The sequence below is a fragment of the Capricornis sumatraensis genome, chromosome 15 (assembly GCF_032405125.1).
Source record: "Capricornis sumatraensis isolate serow.1 chromosome 15, serow.2, whole genome shotgun sequence".
Taxonomy (NCBI): Eukaryota; Metazoa; Chordata; class Mammalia; order Artiodactyla; family Bovidae; genus Capricornis; species Capricornis sumatraensis.
Window position 1 is genome coordinate 25,420,816 of NC_091083.1, and position 22,908 is coordinate 25,443,723.

Sequence of the window (22,908 nt, forward strand, 5' to 3'; positions counted from 1 at the left end):
CCAGTTCCTGTCTGCAGACACTGCTCCGGTTAAGGTCACAACGGCTTCTGGTGGCATAGAGGATCCCACAGACACGTCTTGGTCTTCCTCTTGCTTAGCCTCTCCTGACTTGAATTGCCCTCTTCCACTGGTGTCTCCGTCCCCCCACACTCCTGGCCTGGCCCACTCCTGGCCCTTCTAGCTGTTCCTTCTCTGTCTCTTGGGACTCCTCTCTGCTCATCCTCCTTCACGGTTCTAACAGGCTTTTCTTCTCTTAGTGATCTCCAGGGTGATCTAATTTGTTCTCACAGCTCTGGGTACCCCTGATATCATGCCAATCACTCCCAAATCTACATCTCTAGCCCAGCTTTCTCTCCTGTATTTCAGACCCACTGGCATTTCCACTTGTGTACAGCCCATGCTTACCACAAACTCAGTCTGATAACCAACAGTCCATCACCCCACTACAGTTCCAAAATGAATTCCTTTCCCTGCGTTCTCTCTTTCACCCATTAGTGTCCAGCTGTCTACACCAGAAACCTGGGAGTAACTTTGACTCTTCACACATCTAATTAATCCATTGCCAACTCTATTGATTCCATCTCCTAAATATGTCTTGATTCTATTTACAGCTCTCTGTCTTCACTGAATCTTTCTTTAAAGTCCACATTTAACCTTTAGGTAACTACCATGCTTGCCAGTCTTGCCCTTCTAATCCAATTCCCCAGAGCAAACTTTCCAAAATGCCAACCTGATCATCCGACTCCTCTGAATAAAACCTTCCCAATGCTTCCCATTGATCAGAGAAAAGAGTCCAGCCTCCCGTCCACCAAGGCCTCCATGGTCAGCCTTCTGCAAACTTCTCACTCACACTCCACGCTCTGGCCGTGGAGCTCACCCTACTCTTTCCTGCCTCTACCCCAACATGGTTCTCCCTGGCCAGGAACACCCCACTTCTTGGTTAACTCCTCTTTATCTCTTAGTTCTCGCCTTAGATTGCACTTCCTCGAAGAAGCCTTCTGGTCTCACAAATGTGTCCTGGAACGTACTTTTCATCCCATTATAATTTTTTTCATATTCATTTCTATGTTCCTATTGACATAACTCTGTCTCACAGTACAAGGAAAGTCCTGCAGCAGCAAGACAGGCTATCTTTCCCTTGTCAGAGCATACTCCACATCTGTCAGAGTCTGTCTCGGCATGAATATAATTTCAATAAATATTTGTAGAAAGAAGAAGAGACAGGAAGGAAGGAAGGAGAGAGGAAGGGAGGGAGGGAGGAGAGTAAGAGAGAGAGGGTCAAGCTATAAGACCATAACGCATGGCAGGCTACAGAACAGCTTCACTGCATTACATCATATACGATGGCGTGTATGCAAGCACACAGGCCCTCCTGGGGGTGAAGTGAGGGTGTCTTCTCCCATGTGTGGCTAAGACATGAGTGAGTGCCTCCACTCCCTATGCCCAGCTGGCACGGAGGGTACATCTGGCTCCTGTGACTCCATCACCAGAGAAGCTGAGGTGCTCAGAGCCATCCCGCAAAGAGCTCCCATCCTTCCACTTCCTTCTCCGTGGACCCTCTTCTTGGTAATGCCCACCCTCCATCTCTTCCTGCAGCTTCCCAAAAGTCCTCTAAGCCTCACTATTTCACCATAATTTCCTTGCTTTTTAAAGCAGATACAAACCTAATTTAAATTTGTTCACGATAACTCAGGGTCATCTAAATAGACGTGATCAGACCATGATACAAAACAGTAGTGCTTTCAAAGCTTACAAAGGTCAGGATGGCCTAAATGCCACGAGATCGCTTTTATGCCTGTTGACTGGCAAGAGAGTATTTCTCATACACAGAAGTCAGCCTTCCACGGTCCTCTGCCTTTCTGGTTTCCTTCTTCTAACCCAGACTAAGAATTAGAGAGCAGTCAAGTTTAATGAAATGTTGGTAAAACTAGAGTTACTGATTCAAGTGAGGAAGCTGTGATAAGGCAAGGTCTCCCCTCCTTATCAAGAAGTCATAGACTTGGTATCAGCCACACGGGGGGGCTACTACAAGGATTTTTCAATTTATTGAAGTACAGTTGACTTACAATATTATATTACTTTCAAGTGTACAACATAGTGATTCTTTATTTTTATAGATTACTTGGGAGCAACTGTGCTGCAGACAGGTGAAGCTCAACAGACAACTTCAAGGTGGGTGTTTCAGACTATTTGCAACTCCATCTTGGAAAGCTGAACTAAACTGGACTTAAACATGTAGCCACTATGTATGTACTGCTATACGTTAAAGCTAAAATAACAACTTGGCATATTTCCTTTTTCAAAATACATTCTGCAAAATAAAGTTTCACAGAGATTTTCAGGACTTCCATGATGTTTAATTCAAAAAGTGTATGTATGTATTTTAATGACTTTTGAAACTGTAATTAAAATCTACTCTCAAATGTGTTACAGAAAGTTTAACCAGTTGAAATTGTATTGTACTTGCAGGTCAACTCAGTTTAGGGGAAGATTTGGAGGGGACAATTTTCTCCTGCCATTTATGTTTAATCAAAAATTATGTTTAAACAAAAAATAACTATTAAACAGAATTTTTAAGGAAACATAATTTTAAAACTAAACAGAATTTTTATTGAACAGCATCCTAGTATGGAAAAATGAACTGGCAGTGGTGGGGGGATTCAATTTGGCATTTGGTCCATACTAGGCAAAAATGTCTACTTGGATACTCACAAAACATCACTTGTCACACTTATCTCTCAATTTTAAAGTAACCATTTCATGAAAATAATCTATTCTCACCCTTTGACTTTATAATGGAAAAAGTGATAGATCTGAACTTCTACCTGAATGTAAATAAAATACCACTTTAATATGTTTGAAATCAGCAACCCAAACTAAGTTCTATTTGAAACAAGGTTTTACACCTTTGAAAAGAAAACAAACTGAAAAGCTTCTACTGTTTTTCTTTATTTTTTTTAAAGAGGACATACTCTGCTCACCTGATAGCCAAAACAACACATTTACTGATACACAGTACAATTATATTGAGGACTATAAACAGATTGCAATGCTTTGCATTTTTTCCAATATCTTCCTAATCCTAAAATTTAACGATTTTGTAATTACGGGTAATATAACTCTCTAAAGATGCATTACAAGAAGAAACTATCCAAATTTTTGACATAGAAGAAAAATTCAATCTAGTATTAATAGCCAAAATATAAAAAATGCTGAGGAAACGTGGAATTCATATCTGAAACTACTAGGAGTCATGAATAGTATAACAGATTAAAACCTAAGACTTTGGGGACCAAAGTTATCTTCAGAGCTAGCAAAATTCAAGTGAGTATGGTCTTGGGGGGAAATGCCTGACAAGCAAAAGACAGTGGAGTGGTCTCATGAGTTGGAACCATGAGACACAGACGTAATAAATGTAATTACAGAGAAGGCTGCACACACTGTTTATATTAAAAATAATAATTACAACATCTAGAGAACCTTAATTAATTTTGCCAAACTGGACACATCTGAAAACCCTGGATTTCTCAACGTCATATAGCAATGTCCATCTAAACTAATCTGGTGATATTCTGTTCTGAATCATAGTCTTAACTCGCACTCACCCAACACCCCACTCCCAAAAGAAAAACAGACCCAGAAAAAAAAAAATGAGGGCTGAATGATCCCTCATGGGATCACAGGAACAGAGAAGCAAAGCATTTTAAAACTAACTGATGGATATAGTTAATTCTAGCTCTTCCCAAATAGTGCATTTAAATGAGACAAAATAACTGTCTCAAAAAGAAAGCTTCAGGAAAGATCATTTCTTCACTAGGCTTACAGAAAGAATGACATTTTTCTCCTTGTCTATATTAGGGATCAGAACATGGGGCAGAAGGCATGGGAGCATGAAAAATGAATGTTCAAAGGGAATAAGTAAAAAAAGTAAAAAGAAAAAAATTACAAAAGATGGAGTGGGTGAATTGGTACATTAATAAATTTTCTGGATAATAATATATAATCATGGAAATATGAGAAATAACACATATTTCTCATATGTGTTATGAGCTAGTGGAAAGATCTGAAGAATATCATAAAATGTTTAAGCACCATAAATAGAAGCCTCTTAGCTGAAGTATGCAGGAATTGGACAAAGTGTATGTGTCAAGATGAGGCTGACAGCTGCAACAAATCCATGCTTCCATGAAATGCTACATTAAAAATAAATAAAAAGAGAAAGAATCAAGATAATAACAGAAGACTATAACTGAAATGGCAAAGTTAGGTCACAAAAACAAGACTTCTGAATTTTTTCATCTCTGTGAGATTTGGTTGATAATATAGGAAAATTATATGCAAACAGGAGACCAGAACTGGGCAGAGTGAGGAAAACAGCGTAATAAGCAAACGGCAGCCTCCACGGGGGCTTCCCTGATAACTCAGCAAAGTGAAGAACCCGCCTGCCATGCAGGAGACCCAGGAGATGTATGTTCGATCTCTGGGTCAGGAAGATCCCTGGAGAAGGAAACAGCAACTCACTCCGGTGTTCTTGCCTGGAGAATCCCATGGACAGAGGCGCCTGGCGGGCTACAGTCCACGGGGTCACAGAGAGTCAAACACGACTGAAACAACTTAGCAGCACAACCTCCATGGAGACAGTAATCAGACAGAACACTATCAAGAACCCAGAACCTCTCGCTTTTTACCCAGAGGCCATGGTTCATGAGAGCGCTGGAGCCAAGCAGCCTGGGTTTGGACCTGGCTTTTTCACCCACTGCGCCTTTGGGTAGGTTTCTTGATCTCTCTGGCTTCAAGTTCCTCATCTGTAAAATTAACACAAGGATAGCGCTTCCTAGGCTTGTTGCAATATGAACACCTGTAGAGCATTTCAGTGTCTGGCTCAGAGAAGGCACTCAATTAATAACAAAAAATATTATCGTTACTATTACTTCTACTATCACTTTCTCGTTTATTGCAAAGTAACTTAACCTGTGTCTCACTGCCTTCATCTGTGTAACAACGATAAAACACCCCGAGCTCTTTCATGAGCTCCTTGCTAAAAACACATGAAACGGAAAGCTTCTATAAATATGAATTATGAGTAAACCACTTAGACATATAAAGCTAAGATCATCGTGAATTTATTTACCGTAAATTCTGTAGTAATGGTTCTCAATCACTGTCCCTGGAGGACAGGTGGCAACAGGCAACGTCTGGAGACATTTTTGGTGCCACAACTGGGGAGATGGTGAGGAGGCACATGCTCACAGGCATCTAGCAAGCAGAGGCCAGGGAGGCTGCTAAACACCCTACAATGCACAGGACAGCCCCCCACTCCAAAATGTCAGAGTGTCGACGCTGGGAAACTCTACATAATAAATACAAATTTCTAACATTATAGGAGGCCACTAATAAGACTGCTAGCTGTTTCCAGCCAATCTCTGATTTTTTTTTTTTTTTAAATTTTCATCTGCCTGGCAAAGTCAAATGGCCTGCCATCTCCCCTTAAACCTGTCCACAATCTGGGTCAGTCCCTCCTCCTCACCAGCACTCAAGCCTACTCACCCTCTCCAGTTTTTTGTTTCCTTGAACACTGTCAGCTCTACTCAAACTAGGAAATCTAAGAACAGAGCTCAGGTGTCAAAAGCATTTGTTATTATATCATTATTTCATGAAGGCCCCTGAGCAGAAGAGTAAATACAGCAGGCCCCAATGCTATTTATGAAAGGCCAGCTTTCAAGGTCGCCCCTCGGCTGGTGTCTAAGAACTTGGATTTCATGGAGGGGGCGGGAGGGGGGCATTCCAGGAGGGGGGCATTCCCACCACCACTAGCTGATAAGAGTGGAGTTCTGTGCCTAAGCTGTTTGCACAGACAATACGGTGAAGCAGAATCCTCGCTTTCCTTCTGGGAGTCTGGAGTTTGGGTACGTGCCAGACAGAAGCGCCTATGTAAACAGCCCGCAGGTGAAAACTCTGGGAGTGAAGTCTCTAACGAGCTTCAGCTGGTTGGCAACATTTGACACAGAGGGGGACTCAGAGAGGCCCCAGTTAACTTTCTGGGAGAAAACTCTAGAAGCCTCTGCTCAATTTCCTCAGGACTCTGCCCCATGCGGCTTTTCCCTTTGCTGCTTCTGTATCTTTTCATTATAATAAATTACAGTCATGAAGCCTGGGAGACCCCCTAGAGAATCATCAAACCTAGGCGTGATCTTGGGGACCTCAGGTCCTCTTCTGCTTAACAACACTCATGAAAGAGGAAGGGTATTCACATTTTTAATACATCATCTGCTTTAAGAAAATGCAACTTCACCTCTAAGAACATTCACTTCTAATATTTATATACTATTTATTTTTGGCTGTGCTGGCTCTTCACCGCTGCACAGGCTTTTCTCTAGCTGTGGCCAGCAGGAGCTGCTCTCTAGTTGCAATGCACAGGCTTCTCATTGCAATGCCTTTTCTTATTGCGGAGGACAGACTCTAGGGCACGCAGGCTTCAGCAGCTGTGCAGCACTTGGGTTCATTAGTTTCAGCTCCCAGGCTCTAAAGCACAGGCTCAACAGTTGTGGCACACAGGCTTAGGTGCTCCACAGCAAGTGGGAGCTTCCTGGATCAGGGATTGAACCCCTGTCTCCTGCATTGGTAAGCAGATTCTTTACCACTGAGCCACCAGGAAAACCTTCTTAACAACATTTAAAAGGCAGAAGGTCTGACTTCACATTATTAAATTGGCTCTTCAATTTGACCTTTCTGAGTCAGGTGAGGGCCTGATGACTTTTCTCTGGACCACTTTTTTATGCTCTGAATTTAACCAAGGAGGTAATTTTATCCAAAGGTCAAGATCTGAACTGTACTGGATAGTGGAGAGATGACAGGTTTGTACATAATTTTAAATATTTCTTCCAACTATGAACAACTCCATTTTGTAGCAATAATAACTGTTTCACATCACTCAAAATTATCTTTAAAGAATGAAAAATAAAACATTTAAAATAATCAGGCCCACCACCAGGGTTCTCTATGAAGTGACTTACAAAGGATATGCTTCAGCAAGAAAGAAAATAATTCCAGAAGGATAAGCTAAAATGCAAAAACGGAATGGTGAGCAAGTAAAATGCTAAATGCAAGGCACCATACACATGTATATGAACACATATACCCACATACACAAACACGGTATGAAACAAGACAAACTAAAAATACCTGACAAAAAGACAAGAGGGCAGTATGAGAATAAAGCATTCGGAGGTCCTCTGTTCTTCAGGAGAAAGGTTAAGACATTACTGAATTTTAAATTGTGTGTAAACATATGTGATAAAACCCTAAGGGCAACCACAAAGATATATTGCACATAAATTCAAATCCTATAAAAAAGAAAAATCAAAATTTTTTAAAGTGCCAAAACTCAACAATAAAATTAAAACCAGAAAGAGAACAGAAAGGAAAAGAGCAGCATAGACTAAACAGCAGCATAGAAAATAAAAAGCATAAAGAGAATAAAAGCAAATATAACAAATAAAAGCAAAAGAGAATAAAAGCAGCACAGAAATTTAACAGTTGGGAGAAACAATTCAATAATCACAAAACTATAAATGGGTTACATCTGCTGGCAAAACAATCAATATACAGTCATATTTTTAAACTTCACTATAAAAATAGTAATCTCAAAATGAGACAAAATATACTTTAAAAATAAAGGCATTATTAAGAATAGAGATACTACATAGTGATAAAGACAATTCACCAAAAAAGCATCGTCTTAAATGTTAAGTTTTAAAAATATATGTGTGTGTGTATGTGTGTATATCTAAATGGAAGAGAGAAAGGGAGAGAGAGAGATTGTGTGCAGATGCAAAATTGATGACAGGGAAAACTGGCATATTCACCAATATAGTCAGAGATTTCTACACCCCTCTCCCATTCATTGCTAGGTCAAGCAGGCAGACACAAAATGAGTAACTCTATTAAATATGTGAAATATGAAATGTGTGACAATAACACTATGAAAGTCTCCACACAGGGCTGGTATTCAACCTAACAACCAATAAGTACATCGTGGGAGCCCAAGAATCAAAAGGGGTCTCAGAGCTGGCCTAGCCATGAACCACTGGCAGGACTCACCAGTGTGAACCTAGGATCACCAGTCTGCCTCTAATGCAGGAAAAAGTAGGAGGCCAACGTGTCCCATAAGGAATGACAGCAGAATCATAAAAAGCAAGGAAAAAACTGTCTCAGCTATAATATCAACTCTTCATACGTGGATCCTGCCCTATTGGATACAGCTTCCCTGAGGATGCCTGCTTTGGAGCCCAGATGTAGTGAGAAGAGGAAATAGCATGAAACTGGGGTGGATGAGAGGGAAGAGGAAGAAGGAAAGAGAGAAAGACTGTAACCTACCCTGGGATCTGCCATCACACAGTAAACACGAGAAACGACTGCTAACACTGCAATGACCTCCAGGAAGAAAAGGCATGGAGCAGGGGGCCCAGGAGCCACGTGTTCTGCACAGAAAGGTTTCCAGAGCAAAGGAGCAACAGAGACAAATGCAGCTTGAGGACACTTGAGCCATGCACAGCTTTGAAGACCGGATCAAACCAGACCTACTCATGAAAGGATGGGGCCTCAGGAAGGGTGAGATGGAGCTACTCGGACAAAGATAGGAACTGGTGCATTTACAGCCACACTGTGCTGTGTTCCCCCCAGACTAAAATGTTAACAGATTTGTTTAGGGAAGATCTCCTCCATTGCCTACAAAGTCTGAACTGAAGCCAGCTCCAAATTGCCAAGGGCCTTCCCGTGTAAGTGCTTTTGCTGTCTGAGCACGCTTTGCCAGATACATCAGGGGGTTTCTCCCACCGTTTTCTTTCCCACCTAGAGCCCCAATCTCAGAAGCCTGAACACCCAAAGCCACTCACTGGATTTCTTTTCTTTTTTTTTTTTTGGCCACTCCGCACATAATGCAGGACCTTAGTTCCCTGACCAGGGAGCGAACTAGTACTCTCTGCAGTAGAAGCATGGAGTCTTAACCACTGGACCACCAGGTAAGTCCCCTGGGTTTGGTTCTTCAAGGGCGAAGCATGTAGAGTCTCACATGCTTAGTCTCCACTTTTATTTCTTTCTCCAAAAGAAAATCTTAAAACTTTATTGTAAGGATTTTGTTAAAGAGCAGTCATGGAAAATGACACATTGTGTAACAGAAGGCAAAAACCTGGAAGTCTTTTTCCCTTGAATAAAAGTTCTCGGAAATTCCATAATTATTAATAATTTGTAAAAATAATTCTATTTTGATTGTCTTTTCAGATGTAGAAAATTAACACATTACTGACCGGGGAATTTTTGTATAAGCAAACACCTGTGGCCATAATACTGCTACTGCTGCTAAGTCACTTCAGTCGTGTCCGACTCTGTGTGACCCCATAGACGGCAGCCCACCAGGCTCCCCTGTCCCTGAGATTCTCCAGGCAAGAACACTGGAGTGGGTTGCCATTTCCTTCTCCAGTGCATGAAAGTGAAAAGTGAAAGGGAAGTCGCTCAGTCGTATTCGACTCTTAGCGACCCCATGGACTGCAGCCTACCAGGCTCCTCCGTCCATGGGATTTTCCAGGCAAGAGTACTGCAGTGGGGTGCCACTGCCTTCTCCGGCCATAATACATCTCTGGATGATAACATGAGTAAAAACAATTCTACAGTATTTTTTACTAATATTCCAGTTTGAGTGCTGCCAGGGAAACTAACATCTAATGGATAGAGGCATTTTAAGATAGTACCATTTTTACATGTTGGGGTCAATCTGGACATTGCCTACCTAATAACACCCCTTAAGTATATATTTGTTAGTGTATGATGAATGCTATTCAACATGAGCTAAAGACATATTCAAGTTTAAATGCTTCTTTCATTCTCTTGCTATGTCACTGATGTGATGTCTATTCATGGATTTCTCTCCATAGCCATCATCTCGTTCTTAATTCTACCACTAATCTTCTTCCCTGTAGCACCTCCATAAACAACTCACAAATGATGCCACTGGTTGCAAAACATCAAATTTATGATTTAAAAAAAAGATGGTGAATTAGAGCAAGTAAATGGGGAATGCTCTTCAGAAAGGAGGCTTACAAGAGCCGCTGGTAGATCACATAAAAGCGAAAAATGGATTATGATAATGCAGGCCTCCCGTACATGACATACAAGCCCAGCTGAAAGGAGATGCAGAAAGCAAACCCCTGGCTCTCTAAAGGACAGTCAATAACCTAACGATTTACCAAATTCTCTTTCTGGCTGGAAGGGTCAAAAACCTGCCACCCTCTGATTTACTTCCTTAGCGGGACTCCTTTGTAACCTCCATCGTGTGTTTACAAAAGAAGGCAGGATCAAAGGGATTACACGGTAAACCAACCACACTATGAAATGCTTATCAGCTATTGGAACATGTCACCTAGATTTTGAATTACTGTGTAAAAGGTAAGAAATTAATACACACACTCACACACACACACACACACACACACACACACACACACACACACACACCCCTAGATGCTGTTGAGAAAAATACAAGCTGGTGGAGAAGAGTCTGTGCCTATGCTGTTGCCAATACTGACGGTGGGAATGCACAAACAGGGGCGCACGTGTGGCTGGGCAGCTCTGTGATTTGCGCTCAGGAACTCTGAAAGGCCCTGGTGACCAGAGCCAAGAGGAACACATGCAGAAGTGGGACTCAAGTATCTGAGGCATTACCGCAGTCTGAAAGATATTAAAAACACCCGTGTGGGAAGGAGAGGGTGGGACGAATTGGGAGATTAGGACCGACACATATACACAACCATGTGTAAAATAGATAGCCGGTGGGAAGCTGCTGTAAACACAGGGAGCTCAGATCAGTGCCCTGCGACGACCTAGAGGGATAGGATGGCGTGTGGGGGTGGGAGGAAGGCTCAAGAGGGAGAGGATATATGTAAACACACAGCTGAGTCACACTGTTGTACAGCAGAAACACACTGTAAAGCAATTATCCTCCAATTAAAAATCAATAAAATAAAAAACATTGATATTTAAAACAAAGTTCATAGAAAAACAGAACATTAAAAACACAAGAAAGATCACATTATCTTCCATTGCTAAAAATAATAATAAATATAATTCCTTTGATAAATGCTCTGTATCCATAAATATAATTATTTAAAGCCTAAAGATGGGGGGAAGCATAAAATAATTCTATATTTTGGAAATATCTATGCAAACCTAAAAATGTAATATTGTATCCAGTTGTGAATTTTTTGATAAAAATAGTTACAGTCACAGAAAAATTATGGCCAAAAAAATCAAATAAATTGTGGGAAACTAAGAAGATGGAAAAGAGCCACCACTGGGGTGTAGACTCCACCTGCATGTTACCCCCCGCAGGCTCAGGGCAGACATCACCAATTCACATCGCTGTTCCTGAAGGGAAGTCTAGCCACAAAACAGATCAACTCTTCTTGAAACGTACTTTTTTATGGCTATTGATTATATAATTAAACGAAAACACGATAGGTCATTACACTGCCACTGTGTTCAGTGCCATGGATGAAGAGAAAGATGTGCAGCTTTAACCCTTTTCCATCACAGGTTAATGGTACAGGGGAAAAAAGAGAGGGTTTGTGAAAGGTCTGGATGAAGTGCTGTATTTTTAAAGAAATATAGTTATTACCTTCCATATATTTGACTCAAGTGGCAAGCCAAGCACTTCCCACACAAAGTCCAGTGGAAATATTTTTTAAATGTACCTAAATACAAGTATAATAAATATCCATACATACAGAGAGAGAGAATATCAGTTGTTTAAAAACACAGAATATAGAGAAGAAAGATTAAAGACAGCTAAGGTGATGGTCAACAGAACAGAGTCAGAACTGTCGACCACATATAAGGGGGCTCCGGAACTGTCACCAGGGGCAACACTGTATTAGAAGGACCAGACGACTCCTCAGGCTATTTCTTTCCCCTCTCCATTTACTTCCCATTCGGAGGAGAGGTAATCACCCTGGAAGGGGAGGTAATCACCAGTAGACACTGGGCCTATCTCTAAATAAAGTGAGTGATCAGCTTGTGGACAAATCCTGTCTTGAGGTCTGAAACAAGGAGAACAGGCCTTGATGTGGACACTGGGTTGGTGAGTTAAATACACTAAAGCAGTTAATCCAGTCCTCCTTGCCTTAGCTTGTTTGTTTTTGTCTTGTTTGTTTATTCCAAAAACTGAAGGGTTCTCCATCTTAGCTGGTCCTATCTGGTCACCTTAAGGATGCTGGCCTGTTGACTCCACTGGCAGCTCACAGCACCTGGAGAAGGCCACTGTCAGCATTCACACTCTAGGTAAAGATCTGCTAGGGAAGCAACCATCCCGACTACGGTGGAGATACACCTACACCATACCAAAATCAATCCTGAATACTCATTGGAGGGACTGATGCCAAGGCTGAAGCTCCAATACTTTGGCCACCTGATGTGAAGAGCTGACTCATTGGAAAAGACCCTGATTCTGGGAAATATTGAGGGCAGGCAGAGAAGGGGCAACAGAGGATGAGATGGTTGGATGGCATCACCTACTCAATGGACATGAGTTTGAGCAAGCTCCAGGAGATGGTGAAGGACAGGGAAGCCTGGCGTGCTGCAGTCCAGGGGGTCACAGAGAGTCGGACAAGACTGGGTGACTGAACAACAACAACAGCATCCTTCAGCCTCCTCCTCGATCATAAAAATAGACAGACAGCATCAAATCCCAACTGGGTAAGATAATCCAACAGTAAGAAAGGAAAGAACAAAGACGTAAATGTGAAGGAGACAGTGTGTGTGTGAACAGAAGAGAACCCAGCAAGCCCTGAAGGAAACACAATTTACGCATGAGAACTCTGAAAATCATTCAAGAGGCTATAATATCATAGTACACTGAATATTACAACATAATCAAGCTATATCAACAAATAACAAATTATTAAGGAAAAAAGAGAAACCAAAAACACCAAAGAGCTAGCAGAAAATCAACAAATGAAAATATACTCATTGAAATTAGTGACTCACATTGGCCAGGGATGAAGGGACTGAGTTGGCTACAAAGAGGCAATCAGAGAGAATTCTGAAGTGATCTTCAGCTCTAAAGGGAAACTAGGTGCCCAGCAGCACTTAGCAAAAGAAAACTCTAACATGCCCTAGTGAGATTTCAGAATTCTAAAAATAAAGAAAATCTGCAGAAATCCTTGGGGGGAGGAGGAGAAGTCTGCCTACCAAGTTATAATATCACCAGTTTTATGAGCAAAAGTACGGCTTTGAAATCTTGAAGGTAAACAGTTTTATCAATATAGACTTGGTGGCTCAGACAGTAAAAAATCTGCCTCCGAGGCAGGAGACCTAGGTTTGATCTCTGGGTTGGGAAGATCCACTGGAGGAGGGCATGGCAACCCACTCCAGTATTCTTGCCTGGAGAATCCCCATGGACAGAGGAGCCTGGCAGGCTACAGTCCATGGGGTCGCAAAGAGTCAAACACGACTGAGCAACTTTCACTTCACTCGCTCAAGCTATGAGACAAAAATAGGGCATTTTCAGTGAAGCCAACTCAAGTGTGCAACCAACGCACTTTGTTTTTCAAATATTAAAACGGGACATTTTTCACAATAACAATAAAATTTGGGTAGCCTTTCCCTTCTCCAGGGGATCTTCCCAACCCAGGAATCGAACCCAGGTCTCCCGTATTGCAGGCGGATTCTTTACCAGCTGAGCCACGCCAACAATAAAATGTAAGATATACCAAATTCAGTGGCAGCTAAAAATGTGTTTTTTTAAACCCTGACTAGAGCTTGCAGTAAACAATGCATCTTGCCCCACAACCCAGTATACACACAGGTGTATATAAGACGGAAGTGTCCAAACAATACAACATCCATCCTGTCTGATGATCTCTAACATTTTCTACTTTGTTCTAGTATATTCCGTTAGCCTTTTTTGTTTAATGCTGGTCTCAGCCCACTAAATCAATATCCTGGCCCAGGAATGGGTCCAATCCACAGCTTGAAAAACACAGAACTTAAAGAAGCAAGCAAGAAAAAATAAATAAAAAATCACTAAAAAAATTAAAGTGAGGATCCACTCAACCTCAAGGTGTGGGGTACTCTGGTGACTGGCAGGATTTAAAGGCACAGAATAACATGGTCGGAGAGGACTCCTGAAATGCTAACTGATTTTTTTTTCTCCCAGTATTTTCCCTTCCATCTCCCCAAACTCTTGCTCACTCTGATTCGTTCCAGAGTTCACAGTCTCACTGGCAGATGACAGGAAGAAAGCAGAAAGGGCTGGCTAGTCTCTGCTTTTGTATTTCCTGGTTTCTGAGACAATTAAGGAGATGATGCTAGGTGGCCCTTGAGGGGGAAAATAATCACGGAGAGAAGAGCGCCCTTAAGAGAACATCAGGGCTTCCCTGGTGGCTCAGCGGTAAAGAATCTGCTGGCTGATGCAGGAGACACGGTTCAATCCCTGATCTGGGAGAATCCCACATGTCAGGGAGCAACTAAGACGGTGCGCCACAACTACTCCAGAGCCCGTGAGCCGCAGACTTCTGAGGCCACTGCCGCAGCTCCTGAAGCCCATGCGCCCAAGAGCCTGTGCTCAGCAACGAGAAGCCACTACAAACAGAAGCCCCTGCGCCACAGCTAGAGCAGCTCCCGCTTGCTGCACCTAAAGAGAAAACCCAGCAGCAGCGAAGACCCGACACAGCAGCCATAAATAGAGAGAGTTCATTCAGATGGCGAGGGGCAGGGAATAAAGAGAACAGAGAGGGAGCTACGCACCTAGGCCCGGCTCAGAGCCCCCAAGTCCAGCCAGAAAGGGCCACAGGCAGCCCTGAGAGCCAGTGGCCTCTGGAGTCGGGGGGCCACAGTGGCCCAGCGTGTTCTTCCAGACAGGACACAGAGCCACGGGAACCAAGAAGGCTGAGGACAAAGGAACATGAGACATCTCGGGGGTGACCTGTGTGAGCCTGGCCTTGAGAACCGGCTCATAAGGACCACTAAGGTCCTGGCAGCAACCTCCCAGTAATTTAGCCACAACCGCAGGGAAAGGGGGATGAAATCTTACATTTATTTAACACTGGGTTTTCATTACCCTACCAGAGTAAGGACTTGAATAGAAATTAAGTCATTATAGGAAATTAAAGTTACATTTCTGGTACATTTTACTTCTGGACTGGGACTTAATTATATTTCCTTCTTACTGAACCAAACCACAAATATATCTATTCTCCCAGGAAGATTATTTATAAAACCTAACTTTCAGTGTTGTTTTATATGATATCATTTTGCAGGATCAATCTATAAACAAAGCACAGAAAACTTAATTATAATTATTGCATAAATATTAATATTAAAAAGTTTTTAATTGCTAAAATGGTAAATATCAATCAATAAACACTAAAACTTTTCCTCAATAATTCTGAAGAGTTTAAAGGGATCCTGAGTCCAGAAATATTTAGAACCATTGGTTCAAACTACTGTTAGTGAAATTTTGTCACTTTAAGTCATAAACATTCTAATCAACAAAACTATTTACTGGACTGAAGTAAAAGTTACCCATTAAAGAATTCTGGGTGGTTTTTTTTGTTGTTGTTTTTTGCCATGTCATGGGGCATGTGGGATCTTAGTTCCCAACCAGAGACCAAATTTTCACCCCTTGCATTGGAAGTGCAGGGTCTTAACCACTGGACTGCCAGGGAAGTCCACGAATTCTGGTTTTAGACCAATTTTTGCCTGCCCATGAAATCCAGAAAGTTCAGACAAGAAAAATAGTTTGAATGATTTACTCAACTTAAAAAAAAAAAACTTTAATGACTTTCATCTGAATTTACAGATTCTAAATTAGTGATGTTCAACTTAATATAATGGTGCTTATTAATTATTTGAAAATACTTCAATCAGTTCAGTTCAGTCACTCAGTCGTGTCTCAATCTTTACGATGCCATGGACTGCAGTACACCAGGCCTCCCTGTCCATCACCAACTCCTGAGCTTGCTCAAACCCATGTCCATCAAGTCAGTGATGCCATCCAACCATCTCATCCTCTGTCATCCCCTTCTCCTCCTGCCTTCAATCTTTCCCATCAGGGTCTTTTCCAATGAGTCAGTTCTTCGCCTCAGGTGGCAAAAGTATCGGAGCTTCAGCATCAGTCCTTCCAATGAATATTCAGGACTGATTTCCTTTAGAATTGACTAGCTTGATCTCCTTGCAGTCCAAGGGACTCTCAAGAGTCTTCTCCAACACCACAGTTCAAAAGTATCAATTCTTTGGTGCTCAGCTTTCTTTATAGTCCAACATCCATACATGACTACTTGAAAAACCTTAGCTTTGACTAGACAGACCTTTGTTGGCAAAGTAATGTCTCTACTTTTTAATATACTGTCAAGGTTTGTCATAGCCTTTCTTCCAAAGAGCAAGCATCTTTTAATTTCATGGTGGCAGTCTCTGTCTGCCCAAGACAGAGATTTTCTTTGGAGCCCAAGAAAATAAAGTTTCCATTGTTTCCCCATCTATTGCCATAAAGTGATGGGACTGCATGCCATGATCTTAGTTTTTTGAATGTTGAGTTTCAAGCCAGCTTTTTCACTCTCCTTTTTCACTTTCATCAGGAGGCTTTTTAGTCCCTCTTTGTTTTCTGCCACAAGGGTGGTATCATCTGCATACATGAGGTTAATGACATTTCTCCCGGCAATCTTGATTCCAACTTGCACTTCATCCAGCCCAGCATTTCGCATGATGTACTCTGCATGTAAGTTAAATAAGCAGGGTAACAATATACAGCCTTGATGTACTCCTTTCTCGATTTGGAACCAGTCTTGTTCCATGTCCAGTTCTAACTGTTGCTTCTTGACGTGCATACAGATTTCTCAGGAGGCAGGTCAGATGGTCTGGTATTCCCATCTCTTCCAGAATTTTCCACAGTTTGTTGTGATCCACATAGTCAAAGGCTTTGGCATAGTCAATAAAGCAAAAGTAAATATTTTTCTGGAATTCTCTTGCTTTTTCTATGATTCAACAGATGTTGGGAATGTGATCTCTGGTTCCTCTGCCTTTTCTACATCCAGCTTGAACATCTGGAAGTTCACAGTTCATGTACTGTTGAAGACTGGCTTGGAGAATTTTGAGCATTATTTTGCTAGCATGTGAGATGACTGCAATTGTGTGATAGTTTGAACATTCTTTGGCATTACCTTTCTTTGGGATTGGAATGAAAACTGACCTTTCGCAACCCTGTGGCCACTGCTGAGTTTTCCAAATTTGCTGGCATATTGAATGCAGCACTTTCACAGCATCATCTTTCAGGGTTTTAAACAGCTCAACTGGAATTCCATCACCTCTGCTAGCTTTGTTCATAGTGATGCCTCCTAATCCCAACTTGACTTCACACTCCAGGATGTCTGGCTCTAGGTGAGTGATCGCACCATCATGGTTATCTAGGTAATGAAGATCTTTTTTGTACAGTTCTTCTATGTATTCTTGCCACCTTTTCTTAATATCTTCTGCTTCTGTTAAGTCTGTACGGTGTCTCTCCATTATTGTGCCCATTGTTGCATGATATGTTCCCTTGGTGTCTCTAATTTTCTTGAAGAGATCTCTAGTCTTTCCTGTTCTATTGTTTTCCTCTGTTTCTTTGCACTGATCACTGAGGAAGGCTTTCTTGTCTCTCCCTGCTATTCTTTGGCAATCTGCATTCAGATGGGTATATCTTTCCTTTTCTCCTTTGTCTTTCGCTTCTCTTCTTTTCTCAGCTATTTGTAAGGCCTCCTCAGACAACCATTTTGCCTTTTTGCATCCCTTTCTCTTGGGAATGGTCTTGATCACTTCTTCCTGTACAATGTCATGAAACTCTATCCATAGTTCTTCAGGCACTCTGTCTATCAGATCTAAACCCTGAATCTGTTTGTCACTTCCACTGCATAATCATAAGGGATTTGATTTAGGTCATACCTGAATGACCTAAATGGTTCTCCCTACTTTCTTCAATTTAAGTATGAATTTGGCAATAAGGAGTTCATGGTCTGAGCCACAGTAGCCCCCAGTCTTGTTTTTGCTGACTGTATAGAGCTCCCGGAGAAGCTCTGACCGGGAGCTGACTGTATAAAGCTTCAATATTTTCAATGGTTAATATTAAATGATTTAGACTTTAATTATCTTACTGAGGATTTGATCTTTAAATAACTGATTTTTTCTCTTACTTCATACCTCAAAGACCCCACTGCAGCCTCTATGTTCACTTGTCTTTTCTGGGCTCTAAATAACTTGCTAGCTTCATTCTAAAGCTACAGATGCTTCCTCTATCAAAAGCTTATAAAGATACTCTGGCATCAATACCACAATAGCACTGTGCAGACAGAATAAAGACAATGCCATCTTTTCCATTAAAACTGATGGAAAATCCAGACTACATGGGAAAAGCTATGGAAAAAAAAGAATTTTTTATTTAGAGAAATTGCTTCTGCTGACAACAAAAAATTAAATTTTAATAAGTTATACTAATTAAGTTTATGGCCCCTTATTACCCCTTATTACCTTCAGCCTGTACATAAATTATTTAGTTGACCCTGAACAACATGAGTTTGAACTGTTCAGGCTGACTCATACATATATTTTTTCAAAAAATATATTGAAAAATTTTTAAAGATTAGTGACAATTTGAAAAAACTCAGAGATGAACTGCATAGTCTGGGAATATTAAAAAATTAAAAGTTAGGGATATCATGAATGTATAAAATATATGTAGATAATGATCTATCCTTCAGTTCAGTGCCATTCAGTCACTCAGTTGTGTTCGACTCTTTGCGACCCCATGGACTGCAGCACGCCAGGCCTCCCTGTCCATCACCAACTCCAGAGTTTACCCAAACTCATGTCCATTGAGTCAGTGATACCATCCAACCATCTCATCCTCTGTCATCCCCTTCTCCTCCTGCCTTCAATCTTTCCCAGCATCAGGGTCTTTTCAAATGAGTCAGTTCTTTGCAGCAGGTGGCCAAAGTATTGGAGTCTCAGCTTCAACATCAGTCTTTCCAATGAACACTCAGGACTGATCTTAGAATGGACTGGCTGGATCTCCTTGCAGTCCAAGGGACTCTCAAGAGTCTTCTCCAACACCACAGTTCAAAAGCATCAATTCTTCAGTGCTCAGCTTTCTTTATAATCCAACTCTCACAACCATACATGACTACTGGAAAAACCATAGCCTTGACTAGACAGACCTTTGTTGGCAAAGTAATGTCTCTGCTTTTTAATATGCTGTCTAGGTTGATCTATCCTTAGATAGGCATAAGTTGTTTTAGTTTCGTTTTCTTACTGCTTTACCATTTTGTTTAATCTTCTTACTGTTAGTTTTCTTACTGTTTAGTTTTCTTACTGTTTTATCATTTTGCTTTCAAAGAATTACAGTACCATATGGTTTGTCTCTCTCTCTCTCTCATAAGTGGAGAAACTGTTTATTATCACAGGTAAGTGAGTTTTAATGTAAGAATGTTCCCAGTTATGTGTTATGGATTTGACTGCAACACTGTATGCCATAGAGATTTTATAATGGTTCATTCATTAGTGTATAGGCTAGGCTACTGTGAGCAATTCTATCAATGACACTAGGTGACCATGAAGCAATCATATTGCTGTTTCTTCATTATCAGTGCATAGATCACTGCTGTAAATAAATACGAAATTCTTTTTCACATCATCTTTTCATTTTTGATGTCAAGTGTTATAATACATACAACATCTACTGTGTTATACATCATATAAGACCATATGGGTGTTGGTACTTATAGACAATTCATCTTGTGAACAGATGACATAAACTTACTCTATCAATAAACACAATATAGTACGATGAATGTATTTTCTCTTCCTTATGATTTCCTTAATAATATTTTCTTTTCTCTAGCTTACTTTATTATAAGAATACAGTATATAATACATATACAAAATATGTATAACATACAAAATACCTATTTATGTCAGGGGTAGTTAAGAGTAGGCTATTAGTAAGGTTTTGGGAGGAGTCAAAGTCATACATAGACCTTTCAACTGCACCGAATATGGTGCCCCTAACCCTCGCATTGTTCAAAGGTCATCTGTAGTTTAAAATAACTAGAAAGAAACCTATACAGAGAGCCATCGTGCATTCCCTTTCTTGTAAAAGATCAAACATTATAACTACTTGCATATTTTGAACACTTACTAGAGTGTCAGGCATACTCTAAGGACTTGTACTCAACATCTCATTTAATCATCCTAACAACCCTATGGAGAACAAAATGGCAACCCACTCCAGTGTTCTTGCCTGAAGAATCCCAGGGACGGAGGAGCCTGGTGGGCTGCCATCTATGGGGTCGTACAGAGTCGGACACGGCTGAAGTGACTTAGCAGCAACTTAGCAGCAACAACCCTATGAGGTAAGTACTCATTAAACAACCAGTAAGTGTCAGACACAAATCTAACACAGGTCTGCTCCACCAGGGGTCTGCCCCAATAGAGCCAACTCATGCTACCTTCTGAGAGTAAATCATTAATTTTTCAGGAATGTTGTGGGCAAGCTGCTAATACAGCCATTCAAAAAAATTAAATTATATAAACAGAGTTAAATAAATTATAATACAACCTAAAGTAATAAATATTCAAATCTCACCAGTTCATAAATATTCTACCACACTGTATTATTATCAGTGCTCCTGGCATTATTTGCATCTACTGCGTTGTAAAGAAAAGCACTGTATAATCTGGACTGTTGTGTATCTCTTTCCAACTCCATGTTCTGTGATGTCTGGTTGGTGACTTGAAATTAACCATGGTGGGAGTCTTTTCACCGCAGAAAATGGCAAACACTGGAAATTCGACTTTTTGTTCCCAGAGAGCCGACTGTTACACATTTACCGGCACAGAGCAGACCACAGGCTCTTAACGCTATAATTTTCTTTCCCACCTGATAAGCATTATACATTAATTTTGATTAACAAAAACAAATGGCTTTCACAGACAGGCTTTGCTTTTACTCAGAAAATTAAACCACATGAAAAGTAAAAGTAGTTCACTCCATTGAAGCATTTAATTAAGTTCTCAGAGGAAGACTTTGCCTTTCTGGCTCAAAAATAACACTTCCCAGGAAATGAAGGGGCGGGGAAGCGGGAGAGGCTGCTCTGTAAACAAACAAGAAAAGGAATGCGTTTCCACCAGTACCTTCCTATAAGCTATAACCACTTTTACAGAAGATTTAAACCTGACAGTAGTTATCTTTCCGAATGTAATAAAATTTGTATCTTAGAAAGGGCCTGAGGTTACAGCTCAGCAGTACCCTTTCCTCACGCGGTACTATCACCCTTCCATCCCGATTCCCAACAACAGATGGTGGAGCCATTTTGATCCTTGTCTTTCCGTAAAATGAAGCAACACCAACCAGTTGTCAATCTACAAAAAGACAGCACTTGACATTGACTAATTTAGAAGCAGCCTTGTCAGAATCTTGAAAGCCTGCAATCATAAAAATCTAAGATCTCCAAGTGTGCTTTCTATGCACAATGAACAAGATAATTAGCTCCTTTCCTTGAAGGCTTAACTTTTCCATTTAGAAGGGACAACTGTTAGATATCATTCTCCAAAATTTAATTTTCTCTTTAACAAAATAACATGCACGTGACTCATATCTGTACATACATACATATATGACTAAAGGAATTATGAATTTATTAATAAGCTAAATTTCTATTTTCTCACAAAGAATTCTAGCTGGGAATATTTTAATATCATCACCTTTGCTACTGAGAGGGTTGCATATGTTGTAACTGTTACTCCTCAGTAAAATGTCTGCCAAGCCAGAACACTGAGGTCTTGTCTCTCAAACCTTCATCCTTTCAACAAGTAATAATTATGTATCTAATAACAACACTGTTATATTTATTCAACATAGATGCACCAGGCTATGTAATCACATATATCATATATATATATGATGTATTTGCTTCTATTATCACCAATCAGATATCAAAGTTGTCAAAGTTCAAGGTGGGAGGGGAGAAATGTAAAGTGAATTGTATACACACCCGAACCACTAGTCTATCCACTAGTCTATAGCCACAACATGAGTACCGCTACCTGAAGGTCCTTTCTACAGAACTGTTTTAAAACAAGGTAGGAAATATAAGAAAGCTAAGGTTGGATAATATTGCTGACCAATGTTCCATAAATAATGCTCCATGGAAAACAGACTCCATGGGATGTTAACAAGTTGTTCAAAATAAAGGTGTGAGGGTACTCTGTCATAAAATATATTTGAATCGACCAAGTTAAAACAGGTTCTTTACTGCAGGACTGCTCAGATTTGGCCCTCATTGGCCAGAAACATCTCACACAACTGGTGTTCCTCAGGTCCTATCCTGAGAAATGCCCATTTACGCAGCACTTTGGCCTAAGTATGTATATTGGAAAGGAGAGTTTAAAAGAATAGAAAATAAATTCACGTACGTGTTCACGGACTCCTTGGTCAGCACTAAGATTTCCAGCCAGATGCATTTGCTTTTGATTTTCTTTGAATGTGCTCTGCCGAATAGCTGATCCATCCTTTCAGACACTGTTCACATGCCCCTGTTCCATAAACCCTTCTCTGATCTCCCAGTCACACACTCAAAGCAGCACTTGTGTAACTTGCTTACGACAGAATGTGTGTACATCCCATTACCGCTAACTGCCTGCATGCTTCCTGGTGGGAAGGAAAAGAACTTGAGAAAACTATTGAATGGAAAGATGAGTGACTGAAAGACTAATTAACTGAAAGAATGATACAATGAACAGCTCATTGGAAACTGGTAGAAAAAAAAAAAGGTATAACTGATCCAAAGTAGACATTTTCAAAAGAATGTTCATTATAGACTACTTTGCTCAAAT

At 40.7% G+C, this 22,908-nt stretch overlaps 1 protein-coding gene across 2 annotated transcripts in view; it reads right to left on the reverse strand.

Annotated features, from left to right (window-relative positions):
- Window positions 1-22,908, reverse strand: part of NEBL (nebulette) — a 385,069-nt gene that overhangs the window by 237,433 nt on the left and 124,728 nt on the right. The gene's annotated exons all lie outside the window — the stretch shown is intronic.